This window comes from Gadus macrocephalus, chromosome 20, assembly GCF_031168955.1.
Source record: "Gadus macrocephalus chromosome 20, ASM3116895v1".
NCBI classification, from domain to species: Eukaryota; Metazoa; Chordata; class Actinopteri; order Gadiformes; family Gadidae; genus Gadus; species Gadus macrocephalus.
The window spans coordinates 9167770-9173544 of NC_082401.1; positions in this window are offsets into that span (position 1 = coordinate 9167770).

Below are 5775 nucleotides of genomic sequence, written 5' to 3' on the forward strand. Positions count from 1 at the left end.
TTGGGTTATTTATTTATATAATGTTCTAACATTTTTGCCTATTTTCTCTTAGATTTTTCTGATTCATTATCAAATGTCTTTCTCCTAGAAGCTTTGATCGTTTCACATCACTCCAACTCTCTCTTTCCCTCTGCCCCCCCCTCTCCCTTCACCTCTCTCTTGCTCTCTCTCTCTCTCTCTCTCTCTCTCTCTCCCCCCCCTCCCCCCCTCCCTGTAACCTCTCTCTCCAAACTCCTTTATTGAGTTAAGGAGGGGAAATGAGGGGTGGGGGTCGGTCACTGAGGATTAGTCTGGTCCCAGGACATCAAACGTTCCATTCCGGCCCAGGAGATAATCATAGCCAGGTTCACCAGGAAATTAACTCGCTGCCTTTCAGAGTGTGTGTGTTTTTAGCGTGTGAGAGAACACACATTTTGAACTTTGTCCTGCTCTCACTATCTTTTAATCAAAACTATTAGTGGACTTACGAACTTGACTAATTTAAGAAATACAAATAAGTCTATACTTGTGTCTTGCTATGCGCACACTACAAGGTCACACATGTCTTAACCCCTCCCCCCTCTCTGAATTTTCCATGAGCTTCTGGTGTATGAAACCATGACAACTGACTCCCAAAAACAACAAGATGGCTGCCAATGTATACGTTTCAGCCTAATGCTAACTGTAAATTACACCAGCCCTGTGTATTTTTACCTTCATGTACCTTCCCATATCTCCTCATCAAATATACTGCTGTCCCGAAACAATTACACCTTAAGATAATGCTTAATTGTAGGCAGGTAAGTAAAGGCATGATGATGGTAGGATGAGAAAGGAACAGGGGATGTATAAGGTGATATCAACATGTCTTACCAATGTCAGCCAATAGGGTGCAATATGAGAGAGAGAGAGAGAGAGAGAGAGAGAGAGAGAGAGAGAGAGAGAGAGAGAGAGAGAGAGAGAGAGAGAGAGAGAGAGAGAGAGAGAGAGAGAGAGAGAGAGAGAGAGAGAGAGAGAGAGAGAGAGAGATCTTATTACAGACTCATCCCACCAGGTTCTAGATCCACCTGCTCCCCACTAACACTCACACACATGTAGACCCACACACACACACACACACAAAGAAAGCCTGCACAATACCAGCAACTCTCTATACACACACAAACGTCTGCAAACAAAAGCACAAACTGTGTGCAAATCTCACACACACACACACACTGAGGTGATTCTATTGTGGCTGTGCTGTTTTTACATGATTATGTTCTTATAGTAAGTCGCTCTGCTCAGATATCACACACACTCGCACATACAGACTCAAGCACACACACACACACACAGATAAATAATACCACACAGATATCACCTGCCTTGTGCTCCGCTTTAGAGAGGGTTTAGAAGGGGAAGGGGGCAACACTCTTTGTCTGTCTCTCTCTCTCTGTCTTTTTTTTTGTGCATCTTTCTCTCCTCTGGTTTCTATCAGCAGTCCACCTGGGTCTATCCTGCTTTGGTTCCACAACCAAACACTTTTCTCTCCTCTCCTTTTCCCCCTTCTCTCTTCGCCTTTTCCCCTTTCTACATTCTCTTTTCTACCTTCTTTCCTCTCATTCTTTTCTCTCATCTCACCCCTTTATCCTGTCCTGTCCACTCCTCCCTCTCCTCTCTCATCTCCTCTCTCTTCTATCCCTTCTCCTCTCTCCTCCTCTGTATTTTTTAAAACCTTTCCCGGCTCTTCGTTGAAATTCACTTTCTTTGTTCCCGCTAATCCACATACCAAACTTATTTTTAAGCCGGAAGTTTGGGATGGAGCGCGGGGGAGAGAGAGAGAGGAGAGGGAGGGAGGGAGTGAGGGAGTGGGAGAGACTGAGAGAGAGAAAGAGGGAGGGAGTGAGAGAGAGGGAGAGGTAGTGAGGGAGGGAGAGGGAGAGAGAGAGAGAGAGAGAGAGAGATCGAAAGAGAGAGACAGAGAGAGACAGAGAGAGACAGAGAGAGAGTAAGAGGAGATGGAAGCGGAGTGCAGGGATGGAGGGGGGGGGGAGGATAGACTATCTGGGTGGCAGGAAGGAGGGCTTAGAGGAGAGGAAATTATCTTCCTTTACTTCTACTGCTTCTTATCCGTTGTCCCTCATCCCCCTCTCCAGCCCTCCTCTATGGTCATACAGCTCGCTCTCTCTCTCTCTCTCTCTCTCTCTCTCTCTCTCTCTCTCTCTCTCTCTCTCTCTCTCTCTCTCTCTCTCTCTCTCTCTCTCTCTCTCTCCTTATCATGGCTCCACCTGGGTGGCCTCCCAAGGACGAGTGGGACTATAAGACAGTAGTGCAGAATAAACGTATGTGTGTGTGTGTGTGTGCGTGCACATGTGTGTGTGTGTGTGTGCAAATGTGTGTCCCATTGTTTCCATGCCTGTGTGTTTGTATTTAAGTATTTATCTGTGACCCTCAAAATTTAGGGAACAAATCTATTTCTATAAGACCTTTTGTTCCTGTGCTGTTTTTCTGCATGTGTGTTTGTATCTATGTGTGACCCTAGATATTTAGTAAACACACATATTTATATCACACACACACTCTAAGATTGTGTGTGTGTGTGCGTGTGTGTGTGTGTGTGTGTGTGTGTGTGTGTGTGTGTGTGTGTGTGTGTGTGTGTGTATATGTACGTGGCCCTATCCTCTGCCCGCTGGCAGCTCCATGTTCTGCGCTATATTCCCACACCATCATGATCATTTTCAAACGCTTTTTCATGAAAGAAACAAACATGAATTCATAATCCTAACAAAACACACACACACACCTGGAGGATGACTGCTTTGCATTAAGTAGCGTTAGTTTTGGAGTGTATGGGTGTGTGTTTTTGTGTGTGTGTGTGTGTGTGTGTGTGTGTGTGTGTGTTTATATTTGTGTGTGTGTGTTTGTGTCTGCGTGTGTGTGTGCGCGGGGGGTGCTGACCTTCTGTGGTCCTAATAGTACCAGAGCCCCCCTGACATTTATCTCTTCTCTGTACTAATTCTGCCGCCTTTATTCTAGCGGCTCGCTGACATTTCAGCCTCCAGTTCATGAATCCACACGCCGGGATAATCCACTGCCTCCTCCATGATGCACGCACGCAAACAAACAAACTGTTTTTCACACTTAGAGTAATGCTTGAACGTATCAATCGTCTCGCTTTTTCTGCCCCCAAGTTTATCTCACTTCCTCTCTGCCTTCTCTTCTATGTATTTGTTTCTTGTTTTACTTTCTTTCTATCTTTCTATTTCTATCTTGTTCATTCACTCAATCTAACTCTTTCTTGCCTTGTCAGATTTCCGCTAAATTCCTTTCAATGACACCCCCGTGTGTGTGTGTGTGTGTGTGTGTGTGTGTGTGTGTGTGTGGGTGTGTGTGTGTGTGTGTGTGTGTGTGTGTGTGTGTGTGTGTGTGTGTGTGTGTGTGTGTGTGTGCCTGTCTTTGTGTGTTCATTTCCTCCAGCCGGTTGCTGGTACTTTGTTAAGAGGCAGAGTAATTAGTCTGAAAAAATTGAGAGCTTTCACCAACAGCTGCAACCCCCACCTCCATCACCTCCTCCCCTCCACCACCTCCTCAACCACCTCCTCTCCTCTCTGAGATGGATGAGGGCTCCTTTTTGGTGGAGGAGCGAGACGAGTAGAGGCCGGTTATGGATGGATGGATGGATGGATCGGTATGTTAGGGAGGAGGGTTTAGAGATAAACATGAAAATGTAAATAGAAGGTTAGAAGTTTATAGATAGATGGTGGACCTATCGATGGGTGGATAGATAGATGAATCTGGAGAAAATTCAGGATGAGAGATTGATGGATTGATATATGGAAACACACACACACACATGACAGGAGTGATATTTTTTTTTGGAGAGCTAGCAGATGTATTACTAATATTAGTGATTAATGTGATCTATTAAACTGTCAAACGCTGCCTCATGTGTGTGTGTGTGTGTGTGTGTGTGTGTGTGTGTGTGTGTGTGTGTGTGTGTGTGTGTTTGTGTCTTTTGTGTGGATGTATATCATCTGTGTGTAGAAGGGACTTTGTGTTTGCAAGCGTGAGTGTTTATCTATGTGCGTGACAGTGTATATTAATGTGTAGTGCCAGCGCACCAGTATGTGTGTGTGAGTGAGTGCATGCAAAGGCATGTTTTAATTTCTGTGAGTATGTGTTTTTTCCATTTCGCTCTCTGGATCATAACGTTGGTAATGTATTTGTTTTGACAGTGACTTACAGCTTTTAATCTGCAGAAACAACTAAATCGGACCGATGAATGCACTGCAAGGCCTTACTCATTTTCTAATTTACTAATTCACTAAAAACCCACAAAACGTTTTGCTATGAAATAGCAACTTCTATGAAATAGCCACTTTGCTGTGAAATAGCGGCTTTGCTGTGATTAAGTGTCCTTTGGTTGATGGCTAGAAGGTTGTATTTAACAGGAGGAACGACATTGTTATAAGTTATGGAAACTTCCCTGATGGATCATATAAATCCACGTGCCAATTATGTTTCCATCAAGCTGACTTTTAACTAATGGATTTTAACTAATATTGATGACATGAGACTCTACAAGCATGAAACGGGATTGCATCTGGAGTTTGGTCCCCTGCATGGTTTCTGTTTGAAAACAGCACACGCAGCCAAAAGAAGCCACATCAAAATGAAATGCGTTGAAGAAGTTCGGAGCATTTCATAAGCAACAAAAAAATAAAATTTGTGTCACAAATCTAGAAAAAACATGAAACCAAAGAGTACATAAATTAATCAGATGCGTTGATTCGCGGCCGACGTTAACCTCTTCCAGTCCACCCTTGCGAGACTCGCCACTCGGCCCAGAGATAGACACCTCCACACCAAGCCTTGGCTCCCTGGCCACTCTCTCCGTCTCCCTCCGCGTTTCCTCAGCACTTGAATGATTGTTGGAGTGGAATTAGTTTTTGGAAGATGAAAGAGCCAATCGCCCCATAGGCCCGAAACGTAATAGTATTGTATGGAGAGTCAAAAACAACCATTTGTAAGAAAAAAAAACAACAACAACAACCACAGCTCCAAGGACGAGGCACGCTCTCGCCCGTGTGTTAACGCTAATGCTAATAGGAAATGTAATTTTAAAATCGCTAGCCCTCGTGGGTCGTGCATCAGTCTTTGACTTCTCTAATGGTCCTGATCACCATGGCTATTGTTGGTACTCCTTTAAAATCGGACACGGTAAACACAATTACTGCCAGACGGTCCATCAGGGCTCGGCTGTTTTCCCTTTGTTTTTAATCTGTGATTATGGGTTTCATCTTTCAATTTCACAAAACCAAATGGAACTGGCTTTTTTATTTTTTTTACTTTGGATTCATTTATGTTACCCAACCCCCCCCTCCCCCACCTCTCTTTCTCTCCCTCTCTCCTTCTCCCTCTTGCTTGTTCTCTTTCTCTCTAATTTCTCTCCCTCTCTCTCTCTCTCTCTCTCTCTCTCTCTCTCTCTCTCTCTCTCTCTCTCTCTCTTTCTCTCTTTCTGTATATCTCTTTCCTCCCTTTTTCTCTCCCCCTCCCCTGCCAGTCGTTTATCCTACCACTGATAAGGATCCCAGGTGGCCCTGCTCCATAGGACGCAGCTATAACGCACACCACGCCACCCACACAAACACACGCACAACCACACACACAAACACAACACATGCACTAGCATGCACGCACACACTCAAAACATACACATGGACACACGAAATCGACACACGCATAGAGGCAATGGATATAACGAGAATATCCTCAGAATAGAGAGTTGAAGTGAAACACACCCATTCACACACA